At 43.6% G+C, this 26754-nt stretch overlaps 24 non-coding genes across 24 annotated transcripts; 10 read left to right on the top strand and 14 right to left on the bottom strand.

Moving 5' to 3' along the window:
• Nucleotides 1-2214: 2214 nt before the first annotated feature.
• Nucleotides 2215-2286, top strand: trnae-uuc (transfer RNA glutamic acid (anticodon UUC)). The gene has a single exon. It is a non-coding gene; the product is annotated as a tRNA-Glu (tRNA).
• Nucleotides 2287-2654: 368 nt separating this feature from the next.
• On the bottom strand, nucleotides 2655-2726 carry trnag-ucc (transfer RNA glycine (anticodon UCC)). The gene has a single exon. It is a non-coding gene; the product is annotated as a tRNA-Gly (tRNA).
• Nucleotides 2727-4762: 2036 nt separating this feature from the next.
• trnal-uag (transfer RNA leucine (anticodon UAG)) lies at nucleotides 4763-4844 on the bottom strand. The gene has a single exon. It is a non-coding gene; the product is annotated as a tRNA-Leu (tRNA).
• A 761-nt stretch (nucleotides 4845-5605) lies between these two features.
• On the top strand, nucleotides 5606-5687 carry trnal-aag (transfer RNA leucine (anticodon AAG)). Its single transcript has one exon. It is a non-coding gene; the product is annotated as a tRNA-Leu (tRNA).
• Nucleotides 5688-5842: 155 nt separating this feature from the next.
• trnas-aga (transfer RNA serine (anticodon AGA)) lies at nucleotides 5843-5924 on the bottom strand. Its single transcript has one exon. It is a non-coding gene; the product is annotated as a tRNA-Ser (tRNA).
• Nucleotides 5925-6855: 931 nt separating this feature from the next.
• Nucleotides 6856-6927, top strand: trnae-uuc (transfer RNA glutamic acid (anticodon UUC)). Its single transcript has one exon. It is a non-coding gene; the product is annotated as a tRNA-Glu (tRNA).
• A 368-nt stretch (nucleotides 6928-7295) lies between these two features.
• trnag-ucc (transfer RNA glycine (anticodon UCC)) lies at nucleotides 7296-7367 on the bottom strand. Its single transcript has one exon. It is a non-coding gene; the product is annotated as a tRNA-Gly (tRNA).
• Nucleotides 7368-9403: 2036 nt separating this feature from the next.
• trnal-uag (transfer RNA leucine (anticodon UAG)) lies at nucleotides 9404-9485 on the bottom strand. The gene has a single exon. It is a non-coding gene; the product is annotated as a tRNA-Leu (tRNA).
• Nucleotides 9486-9751: 266 nt separating this feature from the next.
• On the top strand, nucleotides 9752-9833 carry trnal-aag (transfer RNA leucine (anticodon AAG)). Its single transcript has one exon. It is a non-coding gene; the product is annotated as a tRNA-Leu (tRNA).
• Nucleotides 9834-9988: 155 nt separating this feature from the next.
• Nucleotides 9989-10070, bottom strand: trnas-aga (transfer RNA serine (anticodon AGA)). Its single transcript has one exon. It is a non-coding gene; the product is annotated as a tRNA-Ser (tRNA).
• Nucleotides 10071-11000: 930 nt separating this feature from the next.
• Nucleotides 11001-11072, top strand: trnae-uuc (transfer RNA glutamic acid (anticodon UUC)). The gene has a single exon. It is a non-coding gene; the product is annotated as a tRNA-Glu (tRNA).
• Nucleotides 11073-11440: 368 nt separating this feature from the next.
• Nucleotides 11441-11512, bottom strand: trnag-ucc (transfer RNA glycine (anticodon UCC)). The gene has a single exon. It is a non-coding gene; the product is annotated as a tRNA-Gly (tRNA).
• A 2036-nt stretch (nucleotides 11513-13548) lies between these two features.
• Nucleotides 13549-13630, bottom strand: trnal-uag (transfer RNA leucine (anticodon UAG)). Its single transcript has one exon. It is a non-coding gene; the product is annotated as a tRNA-Leu (tRNA).
• Nucleotides 13631-13896: 266 nt separating this feature from the next.
• Nucleotides 13897-13978, top strand: trnal-aag (transfer RNA leucine (anticodon AAG)). The gene has a single exon. It is a non-coding gene; the product is annotated as a tRNA-Leu (tRNA).
• Nucleotides 13979-14709: 731 nt separating this feature from the next.
• On the bottom strand, nucleotides 14710-14791 carry trnas-aga (transfer RNA serine (anticodon AGA)). Its single transcript has one exon. It is a non-coding gene; the product is annotated as a tRNA-Ser (tRNA).
• Nucleotides 14792-17260: 2469 nt separating this feature from the next.
• Nucleotides 17261-17332, top strand: trnae-uuc (transfer RNA glutamic acid (anticodon UUC)). The gene has a single exon. It is a non-coding gene; the product is annotated as a tRNA-Glu (tRNA).
• A 368-nt stretch (nucleotides 17333-17700) lies between these two features.
• Nucleotides 17701-17772, bottom strand: trnag-ucc (transfer RNA glycine (anticodon UCC)). The gene has a single exon. It is a non-coding gene; the product is annotated as a tRNA-Gly (tRNA).
• A 2037-nt stretch (nucleotides 17773-19809) lies between these two features.
• On the bottom strand, nucleotides 19810-19891 carry trnal-uag (transfer RNA leucine (anticodon UAG)). The gene has a single exon. It is a non-coding gene; the product is annotated as a tRNA-Leu (tRNA).
• A 266-nt stretch (nucleotides 19892-20157) lies between these two features.
• On the top strand, nucleotides 20158-20239 carry trnal-aag (transfer RNA leucine (anticodon AAG)). Its single transcript has one exon. It is a non-coding gene; the product is annotated as a tRNA-Leu (tRNA).
• A 726-nt stretch (nucleotides 20240-20965) lies between these two features.
• On the bottom strand, nucleotides 20966-21047 carry trnas-aga (transfer RNA serine (anticodon AGA)). The gene has a single exon. It is a non-coding gene; the product is annotated as a tRNA-Ser (tRNA).
• A 2468-nt stretch (nucleotides 21048-23515) lies between these two features.
• Nucleotides 23516-23587, top strand: trnae-uuc (transfer RNA glutamic acid (anticodon UUC)). The gene has a single exon. It is a non-coding gene; the product is annotated as a tRNA-Glu (tRNA).
• A 369-nt stretch (nucleotides 23588-23956) lies between these two features.
• On the bottom strand, nucleotides 23957-24028 carry trnag-ucc (transfer RNA glycine (anticodon UCC)). Its single transcript has one exon. It is a non-coding gene; the product is annotated as a tRNA-Gly (tRNA).
• A 2044-nt stretch (nucleotides 24029-26072) lies between these two features.
• On the bottom strand, nucleotides 26073-26154 carry trnal-uag (transfer RNA leucine (anticodon UAG)). Its single transcript has one exon. It is a non-coding gene; the product is annotated as a tRNA-Leu (tRNA).
• Nucleotides 26155-26417: 263 nt separating this feature from the next.
• trnal-aag (transfer RNA leucine (anticodon AAG)) lies at nucleotides 26418-26499 on the top strand. The gene has a single exon. It is a non-coding gene; the product is annotated as a tRNA-Leu (tRNA).
• The last annotated feature ends 255 nt before the right edge of the window (nucleotides 26500-26754 follow it).

Raw genomic sequence — 26754 nt, 5'->3', positions numbered from 1 at the left:
CATATATACCTTTTAACAAAGACATGACCTTTTTTAATTCTACCACACTGAAATTATTTTAATTTTTAACCTTATGTATTTCAACAATGAACTTATTGTATTTATGCTATTTATTATTTTTAACATTTTAACACACACACATCACCTAATTTCCATCACGCTACAGGGTCGGCAACCTTTAACACGCAAACAGCCATTTGGACCCAGTTTCCACGGAAAATAAAACACTGGGAGCCGCAAATACTTTTTGACATCTAAAATGAAGATAACATAGTATAGAATTATAATAATAATAATGCAACGGAATAATGTAGGTTTTATTTTCACGGACAAGCCTTCTACACGTGGCAGATAAATATGGCAAAAATAAGTTAAGTGCATAAAAAATACAACTCACCAAACCGCTGCATCGGAGGGAGCCATGCGCTTGTGTCTTTGGGATGAGGTGGTCCCAGGACAGGAGTGATGAGAGACAATGACACCCGCAGTGTGATTAGGTCTAGGTCTGCTCCACAGTTTCTTTCAAAAAACTCTAAAGGCTTATCTTTTAATCCCAGGTACTTAGTCTCCATGTGCCAAAGCAGTTTTGAAGGTTTCATTGCCTCATTTGCTTTTCCCGCATGTTACGCAGTGCGGACTCTGCGCGTGAGAATCACCTGTGGCGACAAACCCATATTTAAGTAGGACTCCTGGTATTGTCTCTTAAATTTAACTTCCTTTTTCTTGGAGGTCGTAGTCTCCTCTTCTGGCTCCTCAGTTGGCCTTTTCCCTTTTGTTAAAAAGCTCTCCAAAGACTTTTGTTTTGGCTCATTTTCACTCGCTTGGGGCTCTACTTTTGGGCGACATGTCTGATCTGTTATACGTGATACGTCATTGCGGAGACAAGAGCAGATCTATCATAGATATAATAAACTTGTTACTACATCAAATAGATTTCTGTGGCGATTTCCTATCAGGATTTTCATTATACATCTACAGACAAGCTTTTTAGCGCGTCATGAGGGACGGGCGAAAGTTACGTCCTCCTGATCCTCCTGCTCCTGCGCACAGCGTCTGAATATCAGGGCTCTGTCTTTACGCAGGACTGTGAGCTGTGTCTGTGTCTGTGAGGCGTGAGCAGTGTTCAAACGGCTCATTTAAGTTGGGCAGATACTTCGATAGACACATCAAAGGGTACATTTGTTGAATTTGGCCAACGTCTGGAGACGCTCGCAGTCCGCTAATCACATGAGTCGGGTGTGTGTCTTGACCTCCGCCGAACCCCTGAGACTGACTCAAAGAACCCCTAGGGTTCGATCGAACCCAGGTTAAGAACCACTGTGGTAGAAGCAAAAGCTCAACGATAACAAAATGACTGCCAAGTTGTCCAAGTTTAGCAGGAGAAGCCATTGCTGGCAGGATTCAAACGTGGGGGGAGGGGAAGGCCCCAAATGGATTCCAAGACCGTCGCCTTTACCTCTCGGCCAAAACAACAAAGAAGCAAGCCAGTATCAAGTCAGTGCACTCGACACTGAAGGGATTCTGATAACCCTTTGGCATAGTGATAACACAGCCACGTCAGTGACTTCAGTGTCTTCACATATAGACCTTACACTGTCATCACACAGTGATAACACAGCCACATTTCTCCTTTCATATCTATCTGGAGGGAGGAGCTTATTACACTGGAACTGTAAACATCTATTGTCTCCAGTTTCACCTGAAACTACCCTATTCAGCCCTTAATGACCCTGCTATTGTTCTCATTGTTCTGGGTCTGAGGATGCAGTTATATATGGGGGAAAGATGATGTCTAAGGCCCCCATTCCTGTTTAAGGAAGGATTCTCTTTCCTAACAAAAATAGCTTCTTTAAGTCCCGTCTCAAGCCATTTCTTTTCTCTGGCTAAGATCAGAACTTCACTATCTTCAAAGGAGTGGTTGGTGGCTTTGAGATGGAGATGTACGGCGCACTGGGGTCCAGAGGAACTACTCTGAATGGAGTAGACCACATTATCTAAGGCATAAGGCAGTGTGCCACCCGTAATCTGACCAGAGCTGAAGAAGCGGCTTGGATGAGCAGTGAAATGTCTTCACTCTTACAACGATTTGTCCATTTGGATCAGACCTGGACAACTGAGGGTCTACACAGGCAATGCTGCAGGTGTTCCTTAACTGCTGAAAACTCACTGAGCCTTGGCTTATGATGGAAACCGTTGTCTTTATACAGCAGAGTTTCCCATATGGTCTAGCGGTTAGGATTCCTGGTTTTCACCCAGGCGGCCCGGGTTCAACTCCCGGTATGGGAAAGTAGTAGCTGAAGGTGGCAAAAAAAATAATGTCTAGAAACAATAGATGGATACAGCTCAGTGGTAGAGTGAATTTTTGCATATATGAGGTGCTCTAATCAATCCCCAGCATCTTCAAGGGCACAGTGTTGACAGCATAATCTGAAAATATAATAATATAATTTTAATGAGAGTCATAAAAGAAAACACTTTACAGCAAAGACTGGATTTGAACCCATGCCTCCAGAGAGAATGGAGCCTAAACCCAGCACCTTACATTACTGAGGTGCAAATTTGCTATGGAGGGCTATGGTTTGGAAGGAATGCATGCCACGCACACGTACGTGAAACACACTGAAAGCACCATTAGACAAACATAAAATGTACACTGCGACGGCCGGGAATCGAACCCGGGTCAACTGCTTGGAAGGCAGCTATGCTAACCACTATACCACCATCGCTAGCTGGGATTGAAAGCACGTAGAAAAGCCAGGAATCCTGTTAGATCATAAGGAATATGATGAAGGTGTTGTTTAACCTATTGGCTGCTTTACTAATCAAGTACAGTGATGTTGTGCACTACATTGAGGGAAATTGTGGTGATCTCTGTTTGGTCTTTCATAAGAAAAGAATTGGAGAACACAATTTGGTTTTATTTTTAACCTCACACACCTCATAAATGTACAAAAAGAAGGCGCTCATTGGCCGTGTCTCAATTCGCCAAATGCACCTTTTGAAGGGACCCTTCGAGGTACTCCTCAAAGTGTGGTTTCAAGCTTCCGGATCGAGATTGTGTCCTCCTCAGTGTAGCCGCCATCTTGCTGAAGTGGGACAGGCCTAAACCAGGGACCGCACTTCCACCGCTGTCTTTGAGCGTACGATACGTACGTTATTTTTAATGATTTATTATTTAATAGAAGAAAAGTCAAGATGTCGTCGTCACAGCTGTTTCTTTTTGTTTAGATTGAATATTAATAGGCAAATATAAGTTTCAAGGTGATTTTTTTTCTGAATCGTAGCTACTTCATAAATTTAACAAAATATCCCTTGTGAAAACGTAGTAACAGAGACAGAGGTAACGATATAATTTTTACATTCATTGTCTATAAACCAGAGAACACTGATTGGTTGTACATATAGTGGGATATTGCAGTTTAACATTCGGTATTTTGGCCAGTTGCTACACCACTTTAATAACAGTAGAGGGCACTGTTTCCCTTCTATGCCGTGCCAGTTCTTTTCATATTATTATTGTAAAGTATTTTCTAGCAGTGCAGAGCTACATCAAACTAGTATCTTGATTTACTAACACGAAGGTAAATGACACATGCCCAAGAGGGGCGCAGACGTATGGAATGTACCGGAACACATGAAGATTTTGTGCACGTCTCAGGACTCTCTTCTGTCCTTTCTGGAGAGTCCGTTGCTTCATTGTTCACATTACCTGTGTGGAACTCATTAAACCTTCTGACTTTATGTTTAAGTCTCTTGGTCTTTGACGCTTACAATAGAAACGAACATTCTTACATTATTCTTATTGCAATAATAATTTCTCATGATAATAATGTCTTCTTATTGTCTAGCAATAACTGCACATTCCTTTATTCCACGTACCTCCCCTCCTTTTTAATCATCAAACACACGGCCTGTACTTATCTTTATTCAGATTTAACAGTTTCATGTCACACTGTTGTAGATGAGGTAAACCAGTACGAACATTTGAATGTGTATTGCGCAGCGGACTCCATTTTCTTCTCTTTTTTGCGTAGTTGCGGTGCATGATGGGATATAGAAGTGCGTGAAGTGTGCACGGATGCACGCTTCGGCCACGTCCGATCTCCATGGAAACGGTGGAAAGGGGAGGGCAGGTTTGTGGGTGCATTCAGTAGGGTGGGTTGAAATGGGACAGCCCTTGTCGCGCCGGAAATTACGTAACCGCCCTTCGACGCACACTTCCAATCGTGATCCTAAGGCCAGTTTGGCGAATTGGGACACGGCCAGTGTTGGCAGGATTCCAAACTGCACAGGGAAGCCCCAATGGATGTCTTGTCCATCGCCTTAACCACTTGGCCACAAAAATTCTCATGCATGCAGTTCAAAAAGGAAACGGATGTAACCAAAAGCTCATTGATAAAATAACTTGTGCCAAGTTCTCCAACTTGAACTGGAGAAGCTGTTGCTGGCAGATTCAAATCTGGGACCCAAACGGATTTCAAACCTTACAGTAAGATCACACAGAGAGGTGACTCAGTGATCTCACAGTAACGCTGCAGTCACGTGGTGGTGTGGCCGAGTGGTCTAAGGTGCTGGATTAAGGCTCCAAGAAGCAAAGATGTGCTGATTTCATTCCAGACAATCTTTTTGGCCGCGTTTCCAATCAGTTAACCAAGTTGTTGTTGTCATTTCTAAAATGCATAGGGGATGTAGCTCAATGGTCTTGACTTGACTTGTGGATAGGAATAGTTTCAATGAGAGTCATAAAAAGAAACCCCTTTTATGGCAGTGGTGGGATTTGAACCCACGCCTCCAGAGAGACTGGAGCCTAAATCCAGCGCCTTAGACCACTCGGCCACACTACCCGGAAAGGACTGCGGAGGACTCGAGGAGAACTCGCGGGACTTATCGCACAGCCTGGGGAGTCAGTTGGAGAGAGAGAGACGGTGTGGCCACGGACGATTCTGCATACTCACCTGTGAGGACGACAGACAGGAGAGCAGATTCTGTGTACCATCTTCATAAATCTTTTTTTCCATACGAATGTGAAAGTGAACAACAGACTGGTAGGATTATTCCACGTATTTTTCTATTGGATTTTACTTGAGCTCCAACGCGCGCCATCGAAAAACTGCAAGCTTGCATAATATCAAATCGAGTGCACTCGTGTTCTGACTTTATAGTGTTGGGGGAGAAATTTAATGTTTGTTGAAATGTATTTGATTCCTTACAATTTTTTAAGAATAAGAAAAGCCTAAAACGGATTTACTGTGTGTTTCTCATTTGTACACTGTAAAAGCAAACACTGTAAAAAATATTGACAAAGTTACGAAAATATTTAAATGTACATTGCATCTTGGTTTCTCGTCATGAGGAAAGACCAACCTGGGCAGACAGCCATCCACCAAAATGTCTCCACGATGTCTGCTAGATGCTTTGTTTAGAGCAGAAAAAGCATTCTCAGCTGTTATATAGACATACTGTCTCTGTTTTCAAAGAAGTACTTCCATTTGTGCCAAGTTCTCCAACTTGAACTGGAGAAGCTGTTGCTGGCAGGATTCAAACCTTGCAGTGAGATCACACAGAGAGGTGACTCAGTGATCTCACAGTAAAGCTGCTGTCATGTGGTAGTGTGGCCGAGTGGTCTAAGGCGCTGGATTAAGGCTCCAGTCTCCTCGGAGGCGTGGGTTCAAATCCCACCACTGCCAAGGTGCTGTCTGGTTTGCTCTCTGCTAAGCTTAACAAGGAAGCTGGGTGTTTATACAGTTTAAACTGGAGAAGCTCAAGCATTGTCATTGAGTGTCCGGCCTCCTTTTTTCTTTTAGAAAGAAGACATTGGTTTATTGTACAAAAGAAAGCCTCTCGTTGTTGGCAGGATTCCAACCTGCGCGGGGAAACCCCAATGGATTTCTAGTCCATCGCCTTAACCACGCGGCAACAGCAACTCGCTGGTGTGACAGAAGGGGCAATGTCGAAGGAAACTGATAGAAGCAAAAGCTCAACGATAACAAAATGACTGCCAAGTTGTCCAAGTTTAGCAGGAGAAGCCATTGCTGGCAGGATTCAAACGTGGGGGGAGGGGAAGGCCCCAAATGGATTCCAAGACCGTCGCCTTTACCTCTCGGCCAAAACAACAAAGAAGCAAGCCAGTATCAAGTCAGTGCACTCGACACTGAAGGGATTCTGATAACCCTTTGGCATAGTGATAACACAGCCACGTCAGTGACTTCAGTGTCTTCACATATAGACCTTACACTGTCATCACACAGTGATAACACAGCCACATTTCTCCTTTCATATCTATCTGGAGGGAGGAGCTTATTACACTGGAACTGTAAACATCTATTGTCTCCAGTTTCACCTGAAACTACCCTATTCAGCCCTTAATGACCCTGCTATTGTTCTCATTGTTCTGGGTCTGAGGATGCAGTTATATATGGGGGAAAGATGATGTCTAAGGCCCCCATTCCTGTTTAAGGAAGGATTCTCTTTCCTAACAAAAATAGCTTCTTTAAGTCCCGTCTCAAGCCATTTCTTTTCTCTGGCTAAGATCAGAACTTCACTATCTTCAAAGGAGTGGTTGGTGGCTTTGAGATGGAGATGTACGGCGCACTGGGGTCCAGAGGAACTACTCTGAATGGAGTAGACCACATTATCTAAGGCATAAGGCAGTGTGCCACCCGTAATCTGACCAGAGCTGAAGAAGCGGCTTGGATGAGCAGTGAAATGTCTTCACTCTTACAACGATTTGTCCATTTGGATCAGACCTGGACAACTGAGGGTCTACACAGGCAATGCTGCAGGTGTTCCTTAACTTCTGAAAACTCACTGAGCCTTGGCTTATGATGGAAACCGTTGTCTTTATACAGCAGAGTTTCCCATATGGTCTAGCGGTTAGGATTCCTGGTTTTCACCCAGGCGGCCCGGGTTCAACTCCCGGTATGGGAAAGTAGTAGCTGAAGGTGGCAAAAAAAATAATGTCTAGAAACAATAGATGGATACAGCTTAGTGGTAGAGTGAATTTTTGCATATATGAGGTGCTCTAATCAATCCCCAGCATCTTCAAGGGCACAGTGTTGACAGCATAATCTGAAAATATAATAATATAATTTTAATGAGAGTCATAAAAGAAAACACTTTACAGCAAAGACTGGATTTGAACCCATGCCTCCAGAGAGAATGGAGCCTAAACCCAGCACCTTACATTACTGAGGTGCAAATTTGCTATGGAGGGCTATGGTTTGGAAGGAATGCATGCCACGCACACGTACGTGAAACACACTGAAAGCACCATTAGACAAACATAAAATGTACACTGCGACGGCCGGGAATCGAACCCGGGTCAACTGCTTGGAAGGCAGCTATGCTAACCACTATACCACCATCGCTAGCTGGGATTGAAAGCACGTAGAAAAGCCAGGAATCCTGTTAGATCATAAGGAATATGATGAAGGTGTTGTTTAACCTATTGGCTGCTTTACTAATCAAGTACAGTGATGTTGTGCACTACATTGAGGGAAATTGTGGTGATCTCTGTTTGGTCTTTCATAAGAAAAGAATTGGAGAACACAATTTGGTTTTATTTTTAACCTCACACACCTCATAAATGTACAAAAAGAAGGCGCTCATTGGCCGTGTCTCAATTCGCCAAATGCACCTTTTGAAGGGACCCTTCGAGGTACTCCTCAAAGTGTGGTTTCAAGCTTCCGGATCGAGATTGTGTCCTCCTCAGTGTAGCCGCCATCTTGCTGAAGTGGGACAGGCCTAAACCAGGGACCGCACTTCCACCGCTGTCTTTGAGCGTACGATACGTACGTTATTTTTAATGATTTATTATTTAATAGAAGAAAAGTCAAGATGTCGTCGTCACAGCTGTTTCTTTTTGTTTAGATTGAATATTAATAGGCAAATATAAGTTTCAAGGCGATTTTTTTCTGAATCGTAGCTACTTCATAAATTTAACAAAATATCCCTTGTGAAAACGTAGTAACAGAGACAGAGGTAACGATATAATTTTTACATTCATTGTCTATAAACCAGAGAACACTGATTGGTTGTACATATAGTGGGATATTGCAGTTTAACATTCGGTATTTTGGCCAGTTGCTACACCACTTTAATAACAGTAGAGGGCACTGTTTCCCTTCTATGCCGTGCCAGTTCTTTTCATATTATTATTGTAAAGTATTTTCTAGCAGTGCAGAGCTACATCAAACTAGTATCTTGATTTACTAACACGAAGGTAAATGACACATGCCCAAGAGGGGCGCAGACGTATGGAATGTACCGGAACACATGAAGATTTTGTGCACGTCTCAGGACTCTCTTCTGTCCTTTCTGGAGAGTCCGTTGCTTCATTGTTCACATTACCTGTGTGGAACTCATTAAACCTTCTGACTTTATGTTTAAGTCTCTTGGTCTTTGACGCTTACAATAGAAACGAACATTCTTACATTATTCTTATTGCAATAATAATTTCTCATGATAATAATGTCTTCTTATTGTCTAGCAATAACTGCACATTCCTTTATTCCACGTACCTCCCCTCCTTTTTAATCATCAAACACACGGCCTGTACTTATCTTTATTCAGATTTAACAGTTTCATGTCACACTGTTGTAGATGAGGTAAACCAGTACGAACATTTGAATGTGTATTGCGCAGCGGACTCCATTTTCTTCTCTTTTTTGCGTAGTTGCGGTGCATGATGGGATATAGAAGTGCGTGAAGTGTGCACGGATGCACGCTTCGGCCACGTCCGATCTCCATGGAAACGGTGGAAAGGGGAGGGCAGGTTTGTGGGTGCATTCAGTAGGGTGGGTTGAAATGGGACAGCCCTTGTCGCGCCGGAAATTACGTAACCGCCCTTCGACGCACACTTCCAATCGTGATCCTAAGGCCAGTTTGGCGAATTGGGACACGGCCAGTGTTGGCAGGATTCCAAACTGCACAGGGAAGCCCCAATGGATGTCTTGTCCATCGCCTTAACCACTTGGCCACAAAAATTCTCATGCATGCAGTTCAAAAAGGAAACGGATGTAACCAAAAGCTCATTGATAAAATAACTTGTGCCAAGTTCTCCAACTTGAACTGGAGAAGCTGTTGCTGGCAGATTTCAAATCTGGGACCCAAACGGATTTCAAACCTTACAGTAAGATCACACAGAGAGGTGACTCAGTGATCTCACAGTAACGCTGCAGTCACGTGGTGGTGTGGCCGAGTGGTCTAAGGTGCTGGATTAAGGCTCCAAGAAGCAAAGATGTGCTGATTTCATTCCAGACAATCTTTTTGGCCGCGTTTCCAATCAGTTAACCAAGTTGTTGTTGTCATTTCTAAAATGCATAGGGGATGTAGCTCAATGGTCTTGACTTGACTTGTGGATAGGAATAGTTTCAATGAGAGTCATAAAAAGAACCCCCTTTTATGGCAGTGGTGGGATTTGAACCCACGCCTCCAGAGAGACTGGAGCCTAAATCCAGCGCCTTAGACCACTCGGCCACACTACCCGGAAAGGAAAGAAAGCCCAACCTGGGCAGACAGCCATCCACCAAAATGTCTCCACGATGTCTGCTAGATGCTTTGTTTAGAGCAGAAAAAGCATTCTCAGCTGTTATATAGACATACTGTCTCTGTTTTCAAAGAAGCAGTACTTCCATTTGTGCCAAGTTCTCCAACGTGAACTGGAGAAGCTGTTGCTGGCAGGATTCAAACCTTACAGTGAGATCACACAGAGAGTTGACTCAGTGATCTCACAGTAAAGTTGCTGTCATGTGGTAGTGTGGCCGAGTGGTCTAAGGCGCTGGATTAAGGCTCCAGTCTCCTCGGAGGCGTGGGTTCAAATCCCACCACTGCCAAGGTGCTGTCTGGTTTGCTCTCTGCTAAGCTTAACAAGGAAGCTGGGTGTTTATACAGTTTAAACTGGAGAAGCTCAAGCATTGTCATTGAGTGTCCGGCCTCCTTTTTTCTTTTAGAAAGAAGACATTGGTTTATTGTACAAAAGAAAGCCTCTCGTTGTTGGCAGGATTCCAACCTGCGCGGGGAAACCCCAATGGATTTCTAGTCCATCGCCTTAACCACGCGGCAACAGCAACTCGCTGGTGTGACAGAAGGGGCAATGTCGAAGGAAACTGATAGAAGCAAAAGCTCAACGATAACAAAATGACTGCCAAGTTGTCCAAGTTTAGCAGGAGAAGCCGTTGCTGGCAGGATTCGAACGTGGGGGGAGGGGAAGGCCCCAAATGGATTTCAAGTCCGTCGCCTTTACCTCTCGGCCAAAACAACAAAGAAGCAAGCCAGTATCAAGTCAGTGCACTCGACACTGAAGGGATTCTGATAACCCTTTGGCATAGTGATAACACAGCCACGTCAGTGACTTCAGTGTCTTCACATATAGACCTTACACTGTCATCACACAGTGATAACACAGCCACATTTCTCCTTCATATCTATCTGGAGGGAGGAGCTTATTACACTGGAACTGTAAACATCTATTGTCTCCAGTTTCACCTGAAACTACCCTATTCAGCCCTTAATGACCCTGCTATTGTTCTCATTGTTCTGGGTCTGAGGATGCAGTTATATATGGGGGAAAGATGATGTCTAAGGCCCCCATTCCTGTTTAAGGAAGGATTCTCTTTCCTAACAAAAATAGCTTCTTTAAGTCCCGTCTCAAGCCATTTCTTTTCTCTGGCTAAGATCAGAACTTCACTATCTTCAAAGGAGTGGTTGGTGGCTTTGAGATGGAGATGTACGGCGCACTGGGGTCCAGAGGAACTACTCTGAATGGAGTAGACCACATTATCTAAGGCATAAGGCAGTGTGCCACCCGTAATCTGACCAGAGCTGAAGAAGCGGCTTGGATGAGCAGTGAAATGTCTTCACTCTTACAACGATTTGTCCATTTGGATCAGACCTGGACAACTGAGGGTCTACACAGGCAATGCTGCAGGTGTTCCTTAACTGCTGAAAACTCACTGAGCCTTGGCTTATGATGGAAACCGTTGTCTTTATACAGCAGAGTTTCCCATATGGTCTAGCGGTTAGGATTCCTGGTTTTCACCCAGGCGGCCCGGGTTCAACTCCCGGTATGGGAAAGTAGTAGCTGAAGGTGGCAAAAAAAATAATGTCTAGAAACAATAGATGGATACAGCTTAGTGGTAGAGTGAATTTTTGCATATATGAGGTGCTCTAATCAATCCCCAGCATCTTCAAGGGCACAGTGTTGACAGCATAATCTGAAAATATAATAATATAATTTTAATGAGAGTCATAAAAGAAAACACTTTACAGCAAAGACTGGATTTGAACCCATGCCTCCAGAGAGAATGGAGCCTAAACCCAGCACCTTACATTACTGAGGTGCAAATTTGCTATGGAGGGCTATGGTTTGGAAGGAATGCATGCCACGCACACGTACGTGAAACACACTGAAAGCACCATTAGACAAACATAAAATGTACACTGCGACGGCCGGGAATCGAACCCGGGTCAACTGCTTGGAAGGCAGCTATGCTAACCACTATACCACCATCGCTAGCTGGGATTGAAAGCACGTAGAAAAGCCAGGAATCCTGTTAGATCATAAGGAATATGATGAAGGTGTTGTTTAACCTATTGGCTGCTTTACTAATCAAGTACAGTGATGTTGTGCACTACATTGAGGGAAATTGTGGTGATCTCTGTTTGGTCTTTCATAAGAAAAGAATTGGAGAACACAATTTGGTTTTATTTTTAACCTCACACACCTCATAAATGTACAAAAAGAAGGCGCTCATTGGCCGTGTCTCAATTCGCCAAATGCACCTTTTGAAGGGACCCTTCGAGGTACTCCTCAAAGTGTGGTTTCAAGCTTCCGGATCGAGATTGTGTCCTCCTCAGTGTAGCCGCCATCTTGCTGAAGTGGGACAGGCCTAAACCAGGGACCGCACTTCCACCGCTGTCTTTGAGCGTACGATACGTACGTTATTTTTAATGATTTATTATTTAATAGAAGAAAAGTCAAGATGTCGTCGTCACAGCTGTTTCTTTTTGTTTAGATTGAATATTAATAGGCAAATATAAGTTTCAAGGCGATTTTTTTCTGAATCGTAGCTACTTCATAAATTTAACAAAATATCCCTTGTGAAAACGTAGTAACAGAGACAGAGGTAACGATATAATTTTTACATTCATTGTCTATAAACCAGAGAACACTGATTGGTTGTACATATAGTGGGATATTGCAGTTTAACATTCGGTATTTTGGCCAGTTGCTACACCACTTTAATAACAGTAGAGGGCACTGTTTCCCTTCTATGCCGTGCCAGTTCTTTTCATATTATTATTGTAAAGTATTTTCTAGCAGTGCAGAGCTACATCAAACTAGTATCTTGATTTACTAACACGAAGGTAAATGACACATGCCCAAGAGGGGCGCAGACGTATGGAATGTACCGGAACACATGAAGATTTTGTGCACGTCTCAGGACTCTCTTCTGTCCTTTCTGGAGAGTCCGTTGCTTCATTGTTCACATTACCTGTGTGGAACTCATTAAACCTTCTGACTTTATGTTTAAGTCTCTTGGTCTTTGACGCTTACAATAGAAACGAACATTCTTACATTATTCTTATTGCAATAATAATTTCTCATGATAATAATGTCTTCTTATTGTCTAGCAATAACTGCACATTCCTTTATTCCACGTACCTCCCCTCCTTTTTAATCATCAAACACACGGCCTGTACTTATCTTTATTCAGATTTAACAGTTTCATGTCACACTGTTGTAGATGAGGTAAACCAGTACGAACATTTGAATGTGTATTGCGCAGCGGACTCCATTTTCTTCTCTTTTTTGCGTAGTTGCGGTGCATGATGGGATATAGAAGTGCGTGAAGTGTGCACGGATGCACGCTTCGGCCACGTCCGATCTCCATGGAAACGGTGGAAAGGGGAGGGCAGGTTTGTGGGTGCATTCAGTAGGGTGGGTTGAAATGGGACAGCCCTTGTCGCGCCGGAAATTACGTAACCGCCCTTCGACGCACACTTCCAATCGTGATCCTAAGGCCAGTTTGGCGAATTGGGACACGGCCAGTGTTGGCAGGATTCCAAACTGCACAGGGAAGCCCCAATGGATGTCTTGTCCATCGCCTTAACCACTTGGCCACAAAAATTCTCATGCATGCAGTTCAAAAAGGAAACGGATGTAACCAAAAGCTCATTGATAAAATAACTTGTGCCAAGTTCTCCAACTTGAACTGGAGAAGCTGTTGCTGGCAGATTTCAAATCTGGGACCCAAACGGATTTCAAACCTTACAGTAAGATCACACAGAGAGGTGACTCAGTGATCTCACAGTAACGCTGCAGTCACGTGGTGGTGTGGCCGAGTGGTCTAAGGTGCTGGATTAAGGCTCCAAGAAGCAAAGATGTGCTGATTTCATTCCAGACAATCTTTTTGGCCGCGTTTCCAATCAGTTAACCAAGTTGTTGTTGTCATTTCTAAAATGCATAGGGGATGTAGCTCAATGGTCTTGACTTGACTTGTGGATAGGAATAGTTTCAATGAGAGTCATAAAAAGAACCCCCTTTTATGGCAGTGGTGGGATTTGAACCCACGCCTCCAGAGAGACTGGAGCCTAAATCCAGCGCCTTAGACCACTCGGCCACACTACCCGGAAAGGAAAGAAAGCCCAACCTGGGCAGACAGCCATCCACCAAAATGTCTCCACGATGTCTGCTAGATGCTTTGTTTAGAGCAGAAAAAGCATTCTCAGCTGTTATATAGACATACTGTCTCTGTTTTCAAAGAAGCAGTACTTCCATTTGTGCCAAGTTCTCCAACGTGAACTGGAGAAGCTGTTGCTGGCAGGATTCAAACCTTACAGTGAGATCACACAGAGAGTTGACTCAGTGATCTCACAGTAAAGTGGTTGTCATGTGGTAGTGTGGCCGAGTGGTCTAAGGCGCTGGATTAAGGCTCCAGTCTCTTCGGAGGCGTGGGTTCAAATCCCACCACTGCCAAGGTGCAGTCTGGTTTGCTCTCTGCTAAGCTTAACAAGGAAGCTTGGTGTTTATACAGTTTAAACTGGAGAAGCTCAAGCATTGTCATTGAGTATCTGGCCTCCTGAACTCTTTTAGAAAGAAGACATTGGCTTATTGTACAAAAGAAAGCCTCTCGTTGTTGGCAGGAGGGGCAATGTCGAAGGAAACTGATAGAAGCAAAAGCTCAACGATAACAAAATGACTGCCAAGTTGTCCAAGTTTAGCAGGAGAAGCCGTTGCTGGCAGGATTCGAACGTGGGGGGAGGGGAAGGCCCCAAATGGATTTCAAGTCCGTCGCCTTTACCTCTCGGCCAAAACAACAAAGAAGCAAGCCAGTATCAAGTCAGTGCACTCAACACTGAAGGGATTTTGATAACCCTTTGGCATAGTGATAACACAGCCACGTCAGTGACTTCAGTGTCTTCACATATAGATCTTACTCTGTCATCACACAGTGATAACACAGGAAAGGAAGGAAAGACCAACCTGGGCAGACAGCCATCCCATCCACCAAAATGTCTTCACAATGTCTGGTATATGCTTTGTTTAGAGCAGAAAAAGCATTCTCAGCTGTAATATAGACATACTGACTGTGTTTTCAAAGAAGAAGTACTTCCACTTGTGCCAAGTTCTCCAACTTGAACTGGAGAAGCTGTTGCTGAACTCTTTTAGAAAGAAGACATTGGTTTATTGTACAAAGGAAAGCATCACGTTGCTGGCAGGATTCGAACCTGCGTGGGGAAACCCCAATGGATTTCTAGTCCATCGCCTTAACCACTCGGCCACAGCAACTCGCTGGCATGACCAAAGGGGCAATGTCGAAGGAAACTGATAGAACAGTGGTTCTCAACCTTGTTGGAGGTACTGAACCCCAACGGTTTCATATGCACATTCACCGAACCCTTGTTTATGGAATTGTTTTGTTTTGTTTGTTTTTTCAAATTCAAGACATATGTATGTTTTACTGGTGCACAAAATGAATCGTGCATTAACATCACTGTGTTCAAAGAATAAAACCAATAAAATCCATGAACTCACAACAAATTACATATATACCTTTTAACAAAGACATGACCTTTTTTAATTCTACCACACTGAAATTATTTTAATTTTTAACCTTATGTATTTCAACAATGAACTTATTGTATTTATGCTATTTATTATTTTTAACATTTTAACACACACACATCACCTAATTTCCATCACGCTACAGGGTCGGCAACCTTTAACACGCAAACAGCCATTTGGACCCAGTTTCCACGGAAAATAAAACACTGGGAGCCGCAAATACTTTTTGACATCTAAAATGAAGATAACATAGTATAGAATTATAATAATAATAATGCAACGGAATAATGTAGGTTTTATTTTCACGGACAAGCCTTCTACACGTGGCAGATAAATATGGCAAAAATAAGTTAAGTGCATAAAAAATACAACTCACCAAACCGCTGCATCGGAGGGAGCCATGCGCTTGTGTCTTTGGGATGAGGTGGTCCCAGGACAGGAGTGATGAGAGACAATGACACCCGCAGTGTGATTAGGTCTAGGTCTGCTCCACAGTTTCTTTCAAAAAACTCTAAAGGCTTATCTTTTAATCCCAGGTACTTAGTCTCCATGTGCCAAAGCAGTTTTGAAGGTTTCATTGCCTCATTTGCTTTTCCCGCATGTTACGCAGTGCGGACTCTGCGCGTGAGAATCACCTGTGGCGACAAACCCATATTTAAGTAGGACTCCTGGTATTGTCTCTTAAATTTAACTTCCTTTTTCTTGGAGGTCGTAGTCTCCTCTTCTGGCTCCTCAGTTGGCCTTTTCCCTTTTGTTAAAAAGCTCTCCAAAGACTTTTGTTTTGGCTCATTTTCACTCGCTTGGGGCTCTACTTTTGGGCGACATGTCTGATCTGTTATACGTGATACGTCATTGCGGAGACAAGAGCAGATCTATCATAGATATAATAAACTTGTTACTACATCAAATAGATTTCTGTGGCGATTTCCTATCAGGATTTTCATTATACATCTACAGACAAGCTTTTTAGCGCGTCATGAGGGACGGGCGAAAGTTACGTCCTCCTGATCCTCCTGCTCCTGCGCACAGCGTCTGAATATCAGGGCTCTGTCTTTACGCAGGACTGTGAGCTGTGTCTGTGTCTGTGAGGCGTGAGCAGTGTTCAAACGGCTCATTTAAGTTGGGCAGATACTTCGATAGACACATCAAAGGGTACATTTGTTGAATTTGGCCAACGTCTGGAGACGCTCGCAGTCCGCTAATCACATGAGTCGGGTGTGTGTCTTGACCTCCGCCGAACCCCTGAGACTGACTCAAAGAACCCCTAGGGTTCGATCGAACCCAGGTTAAGAACCACTGTGGTAGAAGCAAAAGCTCAACGATAACAAAATGACTGCCAAGTTGTCCAAGTTTAGCAGGAGAAGCCATTGCTGGCAGGATTCAAACGTGGGGGGAGGGGAAGGCCCCAAATGGATTCCAAGACCGTCGCCTTTACCTCTCGGCCAAAACAACAAAGAAGCAAGCCAGTATCAAGTCAGTGCACTCGACACTGAAGGGATTCTGATAACCCTTTGGCATAGTGATAACACAGCCACGTCAGTGACTTCAGTGTCTTCACATATAGACCTTACACTGTCATCACACAGTGATAACACAGCCACATTTCTCCCTTCATATCTATCTGGAGGGAGGAGCTTATTACACTGGAACTGTAAACATCTATTGTCTCCAGTTTCACCTGAAACTACCCTATTCAGCCCTTAATGACCCTGCTATTGTTCTCATTGTTCTGGGTCTGAGGATGCAGTTATATATGGGGGAAAGATGATGTCTAAGGCCCCCATTCCTGTTTAAGGAAGGATTCTCTTTCCTAACAAAAATAGCTTCTTTAAGTCCCGTCTCAAGCCATTTCTTTTCTCTGGCTAAGATCAGAACTTCACTATCTTCAAAGGAGTGGTTGGTGGCTTTGAGATGGAGATGTACGGCGCACTGGGGTCCAGAGGAACTACTCTGAATGGAGTAGACCACATTATCTAAGGCATAAGGCAGTGTGCCACCCGTAATCTGACCAGAGCTGAAGAAGCGGCTTGGATGAGCAGTGAAATGTCTTCACTCTTACAACGATTTGTCCATTTGGATCAGACCTGGACAACTGAGGGTCTACACAGGCAATGCTGCAGGTGTTCCTTAACTGCTGAAAACTCACTGAGCCTTGGCTTATGATGGAAACCGTTGTCTTTATACAGCAGAGTTTCCCATATGGTCTAGCGGTTAGGATTCCTGGTTTTCACCCAGGCGGCCCGGGTTCAACTCCCGGTATGGGAAAGTAGTAGCTGAAGGTGGCAAAAAAAATAATGTCTAGAAACAATAGATGGATACAGCTCAGTGGTAGAGTGAATTTTTGCATATATGAGGTGCTCTAATCAATCCCCAGCATCTTCAAGGGCACAGTGTTGACAGCATAATCTGAAAATATAATAATATAATTTTAATGAGAGTCATAAAAGAAAACACTTTACAGCAAAGACTGGATTTGAACCCATGCCTCCAGAGAGAATGGAGCCTAAACCCAGCACCTTACATTACTGAGGTGCAAATTTGCTATGGAGGGCTATGGTTTGGAAGGAATGCATGCCACGCACACGTACGTGAAACACACTGAAAGCACCATTAGACAAACATAAAATGTACACTGCGACGGCCAGGAATCGAACCCGGGTCAACTGCTTGGAAGGCAGCTATGCTAACCACTATACCACCATCGCTAGCTGGGATTGAAAGCACGTAGAAAAGCCAGGAATCCTGTTAGATCATAAGGAATATGATGAAGGTGTTGTTTAACCTATTGGCTGCTTTACTAATCAAGTACAGTGATGTTGTGCACTACATTGAGGGAAATTGTGGTGATCTCTGTTTGGTCTTTCATAAGAAAAGAATTGGAGAACACAATTTGGTTTTATTTTTAACCTCACACACCTCATAAATGTACAAAAAGAAGGCGCTCATTGGCCGTGTCTCAATTCGCCAAATGCACCTTTTGAAGGGACCCTTCGAGGTACTCCTCAAAGTGTGGTTTCAAGCTTCCGGATCGAGATTGTGTCCTCCTCAGTGTAGCCGCCATCTTGCTGAAGTGGGACAGGCCTAAACCAGGGACCGCACTTCCACCGCTGTCTTTGAGCGTACGATACGTACGTTATTTTTAATGATTTATTATTTAATAGAAGAAAAGTCAAGATGTCGTCGTCACAGCTGTTTCTTTTTGTTTAGATTGAATATTAATAGGCAAATATAAGTTTCAAGGCGATTTTTTTTCTGAATCGTAGCTACTTCATAAATTTAACAAAATATCCCTTGTGAAAACGTAGTAACAGAGACAGAGGTAACGATATAATTTTTACATTCATTGTCTATAAACCAGAGAACACTGATTGGTTGTACATATAGTGGGATATTGCAGTTTAACATTCGGTATTTTGGCCAGTTGCTACACCACTTTAATAACAGTAGAGGGCACTGTTTCCCTTCTATGCCGTGCCAGTTCTTTTCATATTATTATTGTAAAGTATTTTCTAGCAGTGCAGAGCTACATCAAACTAGTATCTTGATTTACTAACACGAAGGTAAATGACACGTGCCCAAGAGGGGCGCAGACGTATGGAATGTACCGGAACACATGAAGATTTTGTGCACGTCTCAGGACTCTCTTCTGTCCTTTCTGGAGGGTCCGTTGCTTCATTGTTCACATTACCTGTGTGGAACTCATTAAACCTTCTGACTTTATGTTTCAGTCTCTTGGTCTTTGACGCTTACAATAGAAACGAACATTCTTACATTATTCTTATTGCAATAATAATTTCTCATGATAATAATGTCTTCTTATTGTCTAGCAATAACTGCACATTCCTTTATTCCACGTACCTCCCCTCCTTTTTAATCATCAAACACACGGCCTGTACTTATCTTTATTCAGATTTAACAGTTTCATGTCACACTGTTGTAGATGAGGTAAACCAGTACGAACATTTGAATGTGTATTGCGCAGCGGACTCCATTTTCTTCTCTTTTTTGCGTAGTTGCGGTGCATGATGGGATATAGAAGTGCGTGAAGTGTGCACGGATGCACGCTTCGGCCACGTCCGATCTCCATGGAAACGGTGGAAAGGGGAGGGCAGGTTTGTGGGTGCATTCAGTAGGGTGGGTTGAAATGGGACAGCCCTTGTCGCGCCGGAAATTACGTAACCGCCCTTCGACGCACACTTCCAATCGTGATCCTAAGGCCAGTTTGGCGAATTGGGACACGGCCAGTGTTGGCAGGATTCCAAACTGCACAGGGAAGCCCCAATGGATGTCTTGTCCATCGCCTTAACCACTTGGCCACAAAAATTCTCATGCATGCAGTTCAAAAAGGAAACGGATGTAACCAAAAGCTCATTGATAAAATAACTTGTGCCAAGTTCTCCAACTTGAACTGGAGAAGCTGTTGCTGGCAGATTTCAAATCTGGGACCCAAACGGATTTCAAACCTTACAGTAAGATCACACAGAGAGGTGACTCAGTGATCTCACAGTAACGCTGCAGTCACGTGGTGGTGTGGCCGAGTGGTCTAAGGTGCTGGATTAAGGCTCCAAGAAGCAAAGATGTGCTGATTTCATTCCAGACAATCTTTTTGGCCGCGTTTCCAATCAGTTAACCAAGTTGTTGTTGTCATTTCTAAAATGCATAGGGGATGTAGCTCAATGGTCTTGACTTGACTTGTGGATAGGAATAGTTTCAATGAGAGTCATAAAAAGAACCCCCTTTTATGGCAGTGGTGGGATTTGAACCCACGCCTCCAGAGAGACTGGAGCCTAAATCCAGCGCCTTAGACCACTCGGCCACACTACCCGGAAAGGAAAGAAAGCCCAACCTGGGCAGACAGCCATCCACCAAAATGTCTCCACGATGTCTGCTAGATGCTTTGTTTAGAGCAGAAAAAGCATTCTCAGCTGTTATATAGACATACTGTCTCTGTTTTCAAAGAAGCAGTACTTCCATTTGTGCCAAGTTCTCCAACGTGAACTGGAGAAGCTGTTGCTGGCAGGATTCAAACCTTACAGTGAGATCACACAGAGAGTTGACTCAGTGATCTCACAGTAAAGTGGTTGTCATGTGGTAGTGTGGCCGAGTGGTCTAAGGCGCTGGATTAAGGCTCCAGTCTCTTCGGAGGCGTGGGTTCAAATCCCACCACTGCCAAGGTGCAGTCTGGTTTGCTCTCTGCTAAGCTTAACAAGGAAGCTTGGTGTTTATACAGTTTAAACTGGAGAAGCTCAAGCATTGTCATTGAGTATCTGGCCTCCTGAACTCTTTTAGAAAGAAGACATTGGCTTATTGTACAAAAGAAAGCCTCTCGTTGTTGGCAGGAGGGGCAATGTCGAAGGAAACTGATAGAAGCAAAAGCTCAACGATAACAAAATGACTGCCAAGTTGTCCAAGTTTAGCAGGAGAAGCCGTTGCTGGCAGGATTCGAACGTGGGGGGAGGGGAAGGCCCCAAATGGATTTCAAGTCCGTCGCCTTTACCTCTCGGCCAAAACAACAAAGAAGCAAGCCAGTATCAAGTCAGTGCACTCAACACTGAAGGGATTTTGATAACCCTTTGGCATAGTGATAACACAGCCACGTCAGTGACTTCAGTGTCTTCACATATAGATCTTACTCTGTCATCACACAGTGATAACACAGGAAAGGAAGGAAAGACCAACCTGGGCAGACAGCCATCCACCAAAATGTCTTCACAATGTCTGGTATATGCTTTGTTTAGAGCAGAAAAAGCATTCTCAGCTGTAATATAGACATACTGACTGTGTTTTCAAAGAAGAAGTACTTCCACTTGTGCCAAGTTCTCCAACTTGAACTGGAGAAGCTGTTGCTGAACTCTTTTAGAAAGAAGACATTGGTTTATTGTACAAAGGAAAGCATCGCGTTGCTGGCAGGATTCGAACCTGCGTGGGGAAACCCCAATGGATTTCTAGTCCATCGCCTTAACCACTCGGCCACAGCAACTCGCTGGCATGACCAAAGGGGCAATGTCGAAGGAAACTGATAGAACAGTGGTTCTCAACCTTGTTGGAGGTACTGAACCCCAACGGTTTCATATGCACATTCACCGAACCCTTGTTTATGGAATTGTTTTGTTTTGTTTGTTTTTTCAAATTCAAGACATATGTATGTTTTACTGGTGCACAAAATGAATCGTGCATTAACATCACTGTGTTCAAAGAATAAAACCAATAAAATCCATGAACTCACAACAAATTACATATATACCTTTTAACAAAGACATGACCTTTTTTAATTCTACCACACTGAAATTATTTTAATTTTTAACCTTATGTATTTCAACAATGAACTTATTGTATTTATGCTATTTATTATTTTTAACATTTTAACACACACACATCACCTAATTTCCATCACGCTACAGGGTCGGCAACCTTTAACACGCAAACAGCCATTTGGACCCAGTTTCCACGGAAAATAAAACACTGGGAGCCGCAAATACTTTTTGACATCTAAAATGAAGATAACATAGTATAGAATTATAATAATAATAATGCAACGGAATAATGTAGGTTTTATTTTCACGGACAAGCCTTCTACACGTGGCAGATAAATATGGCAAAAATAAGTTAAGTGCATAAAAAATACAACTCACCAAACCGCTGCATCGGAGGGAGCCATGCGCTTGTGTCTTTGGGATGAGGTGGTCCCAGGACAGGAGTGATGAGAGACAATGACACCCGCAGTGTGATTAGGTCTAGGTCTGCTCCACAGTTTCTTTCAAAAAACTCTAAAGGCTTATCTTTTAATCCCAGGTACTTAGTCTCCATGTGCCAAAGCAGTTTTGAAGGTTTCATTGCCTCATTTGCTTTTCCCGCATGTTACGCAGTGCGGACTCTGCGCGTGAGAATCACCTGTGGCGACAAACCCATATTTAAGTAGGACTCCTGGTATTGTCTCTTAAATTTAACTTCCTTTTTCTTGGAGGTCGTAGTCTCCTCTTCTGGCTCCTCAGTTGGCCTTTTCCCTTTTGTTAAAAAGCTCTCCAAAGACTTTTGTTTTGGCTCATTTTCACTCGCTTGGGCTCTACTTTTGGGCGACATGTCTGATCTGTTATACGTGATACGTCATTGCGGAGACAAGAGCAGATCTATCATAGATATAATAAACTTGTTACTACATCAAATAGATTTCTGTGGCGATTTCCTATCAGGATTTTCATTATACATCTACAGACAAGCTTTTTAGCGCGTCATGAGGGACGGGCGAAAGTTACGTCCTCCTGATCCTCCTGCTCCTGCGCACAGCGTCTGAATATCAGGGCTCTGTCTTTACGCAGGACTGTGAGCTGTGTCTGTGTCTGTGAGGCGTGAGCAGTGTTCAAACGGCTCATTTAAGTTGGGCAGATACTTCGATAGACACATCAAAGGGTACATTTGTTGAATTTGGCCAACGTCTGGAGACGCTCGCAGTCCGCTAATCACATGAGTCGGGTGTGTGTCTTGACCTCCGCCGAACCCCTGAGACTGACTCAAAGAACCCCTAGGGTTCGATCGAACCCAGGTTAAGAACCACTGTGGTAGAAGCAAAAGCTCAACGATAACAAAATGACTGCCAAGTTGTCCAAGTTTAGCAGGAGAAGCCATTGCTGGCAGGATTCAAACGTGGGGGGAGGGGAAGGCCCCAAATGGATTCCAAGACCGTCGCCTTTACCTCTCGGCCAAAACAACAAAGAAGCAAGCCAGTATCAAGTCAGTGCACTCGACACTGAAGGGATTCTGATAACCCTTTGGCATAGTGATAACACAGCCACGTCAGTGACTTCAGTGTCTTCACATATAGACCTTACACTGTCATCACACAGTGATAACACAGCCACATTTCTCCTTTCATATCTATCTGGAGGGAGGAGCTTATTACACTGGAACTGTAAACATCTATTGTCTCCAGTTTCACCTGAAACTACCCTATTCAGCCCTTAATGACCCTGCTATTGTTCTCATTGTTCTGGGTCTGAGGATGCAGTTATATATGGGGGAAAGATGATGTCTAAGGCCCCCATTCCTGTTTAAGGAAGGATTCTCTTTCCTAACAAAAATAGCTTCTTTAAGTCCCGTCTCAAGCCATTTCTTTTCTCTGGCTAAGATCAGAACTTCACTATCTTCAAAGGAGTGGTTGGTGGCTTTGAGATGGAGATGTACGGCGCACTGGGGTCCAGAGGAACTACTCTGAATGGAGTAGACCACATTATCTAAGGCATAAGGCAGTGTGCCACCCGTAATCTGACCAGAGCTGAAGAAGCGGCTTGGATGAGCAGTGAAATGTCTTCACTCTTACAACGATTTGTCCATTTGGATCAGACCTGGACAACTGAGGGTCTACACAGGCAATGCTGCAGGTGTTCCTTAACTTCTGAAAACTCACTGAGCCTTGGCTTATGATGGAAACCGTTGTCTTTATACAGCAGAGTTTCCCATATGGTCTAGCGGTTAGGATTCCTGGTTTTCACCCAGGCGGCCCGGGTTCAACTCCCGGTATGGGAAAGTAGTAGCTGAAGGTGGCAAAAAAAATAATGTCTAGAAACAATAGATGGATACAGCTTCAGTGGTAGAGTGAATTTTTGCATATATGAGGTGCTCTAATCAATCCCCAGCATCTTCAAGGGCACAGTGTTGACAGCATAATCTGAAAATATAATAATATAATTTTAATGAGAGTCATAAAAGAAAACACTTTACAGCAAAGACTGGATTTGAACCCATGCCTCCAGAGAGAATGGAGCCTAAACCCAGCACCTTACATTACTGAGGTGCAAATTTGCTATGGAGGGCTATGGTTTGGAAGGAATGCATGCCACGCACACGTACGTGAAACACACTGAAAGCACCATTAGACAAACATAAAATGTACACTGCGACGGCCGGGAATCGAACCCGGGTCAACTGCTTGGAAGGCAGCTATGCTAACCACTATACCACCATCGCTAGCTGGGATTGAAAGCACGTAGAAAAGCCAGGAATCCTGTTAGATCATAAGGAATATGATGAAGGTGTTGTTTAACCTATTGGCTGCTTTACTAATCAAGTACAGTGATGTTGTGCACTACATTGAGGGAAATTGTGGTGATCTCTGTTTGGTCTTTCATAAGAAAAGAATTGGAGAACACAATTTGGTTTTATTTTTAACCTCACACACCTCATAAATGTACAAAAAGAAGGCGCTCATTGGCCGTGTCTCAATTCGCCAAATGCACGTTTTGAAGGGACCCTTCGAGGTACTCCTCAAAGTGTGGTTTCAAGCTTCCGGATCGAGATTGTGTCCTCCTCAGTGTAGCCGCCATCTTGCTGAAGTGGGACAGGCCTAAACCAGGGACCGCACTTCCACCGCTGTCTTTGAGCGTACGATACGTACGTTATTTTTAATGATTTATTATTTAATAGAAGAAAAGTCAAGATGTCGTCGTCACAGCTGTTTCTTTTTGTTTAGATTGAATATTAATAGGCAAATATAAGTTTCAAGGTGATTTTTTTTCTGAATCGTAGCTACTTCATAACTTTAACAAAATATCCCTTGTGAAAACGTAGTAACAGAGACAGAGGTAACGATATAATTTTTACATTCATTGTCTATAAACCAGAGAACACTGATTGGTTGTACATATAGTGGGATATTGCAGTTTAACATTCGGTATTTTGGCCAGTTGCTACACCACTTTAATAACAGTAGAGGGCACTGTTTCCCTTCTATGCCGTGCCAGTTCTTTTCATATTATTATTGTAAAGTATTTTCTAGCAGTGCAGAGCTACATCAAACTAGTATCTTGATTTACTAACACGAAGGTAAATGACACAGTGCCCAAGAGGGGCGCAGACGTATGGAATGTACCGGAACACATGAAGATTTTGTGCACGTCTCAGGACTCTCTTCTGTCCTTTCTGGAGAGGTCCGTTGCTTCATTGTTCACATTACCTGTGTGGAACTCATTAAACCTTCTGACTTTATGTTTCAGTCTCTTGGTCTTTGACGCTTACAATAGAAACGAACATTCTTACATTATTCTTATTGCAATAATAATTTCTCATGATAATAATGTCTTCTGTATTGTCTAGCAATAACTGCACATTCCTTTATTCCACTGTACCTCCCCTCCTTTTTAATCATCAAACACACGGCCTGTACTTATCATTATTCAGATTTAACAGTTTCATGTCACACTGTTGTAGATGAGGTAAACCAGTACGAACATTTGAATGTGTATTGCGCAGCGGACTCCATTTTCTTCTCTTTTTTGCGTAGTTGCGGTGCATGATGGGATATAGAAGTGCGTGAAGTGTGCACGGATGCACGCTTCGGCCACGTCCGATCTCCATGGAAACGGTGGAAAGGGGAGGGCAGGTTTGTGGGTGCATTCAGTAGGGTGGGTTGAAATGGGACAGCCCTTGTCGCGCCGGAAATTACGTAACCTGCCCTTCGACGCACACTTCCAATCGTGATCCTAAGGCCAGTTTGGCGAATTGGGACACGGCCAGTGTTGGCAGGATTCCAAACTGCACAGGGAAAGCCCCAATGGATGTCTTGTCCATCGCCTTAACCACTTGGCCACAAAAATTCTCATGCATGCAGTTCAAAAAGGAAACGGATGTAACCAAAAGCTCATTGATAAAATAACTTGTGCCAAGTTCTCCAACTTGAACTGGAGAAGCTGTTGCTGGCAGGATTCAAATCCTGGGACCCAAACGGATTTCAGACCTTACAGTAAGATCACACAGAGAGGTGACTCAGTGATCTCACAGTAACGTTGCAGTCACGTGGTGGTGTGGCCGAGTGGTCTAAAGTGCTGGATTAAGGCTCCAAGACGCAAAGATGTGCTGATTTCATTCCAGACAATCTTTTTGGACGCGTTTCCAATCAGTTAACCAAGTTGTTGTTGTCATTTCTAAAATGCATAGGGGATGTAGCTCAATGGTCTTGACTTGACTTGTGGATAGGAATAGTTTCAATGAGAGTCATAAAAAGAAACCCCTTTTATGGCAGTGGTGGGATTTGAACCCACGCCTCCAGAGAGACTGGAGCCTAAATCCAGCGCCTTAGACCACTCGGCCACACTACCCGGAAAGGAAAGAAAGACCAACCTGGGCAGACAGCCATCCACCAAAATGTCTCCACGATGTCTGCTAGATGCTTTGTTTAGAGCAGAAAAAGCATTCTCAGCTGTTATATAGACATACTGTCTCTGTTTTCAAAGAAGTACTTCCATTTGTGCCAAGTTCTCCAACTTGAACTGGAGAAGCTGTTGCTGGCAGGATTCAAACCTTGCAGTGAGATCACACAGAGAGGTGACTCAGTGATCTCACAGTAAAGCTGCTGTCATGTGGTAGTGTGGCCAAGTGGTCTAAGGCGCTGGATTAAGGCTCCAGTCTCTTCGGAGGTGTGGGTTCAAATCCCACCACTGCCAAGGTGCTGTCTGGTTTCCTCTCTGCTAAGCTTAACAAGGAAGCTGGGTGTTTATACAGTTTAAACTGGAGAAGCTCAAGCATTGTCATTGAGTATCCGGCCTCCTTTTTTCTTTTAGAAAGAAGACATTGGTTTATTGTACAAAAGAAAGCCTCTCGTTGTTGGCAGGATTCCAACCTGCGCGGGGAAACCCCAATGGATTTCTAGTCCATCGCCTTAACCACAGCAACTCGCTGATGTGACATAAGGGGCAATG

The sequence above is a fragment of the Periophthalmus magnuspinnatus genome, chromosome 1 (genome assembly GCF_009829125.3).
Source record: "Periophthalmus magnuspinnatus isolate fPerMag1 chromosome 1, fPerMag1.2.pri, whole genome shotgun sequence".
NCBI lineage: Eukaryota > Metazoa > Chordata > Actinopteri > Gobiiformes > Gobiidae > Periophthalmus > Periophthalmus magnuspinnatus.
This window is presented reverse-complemented; position numbering and strand designations above follow the sequence as displayed.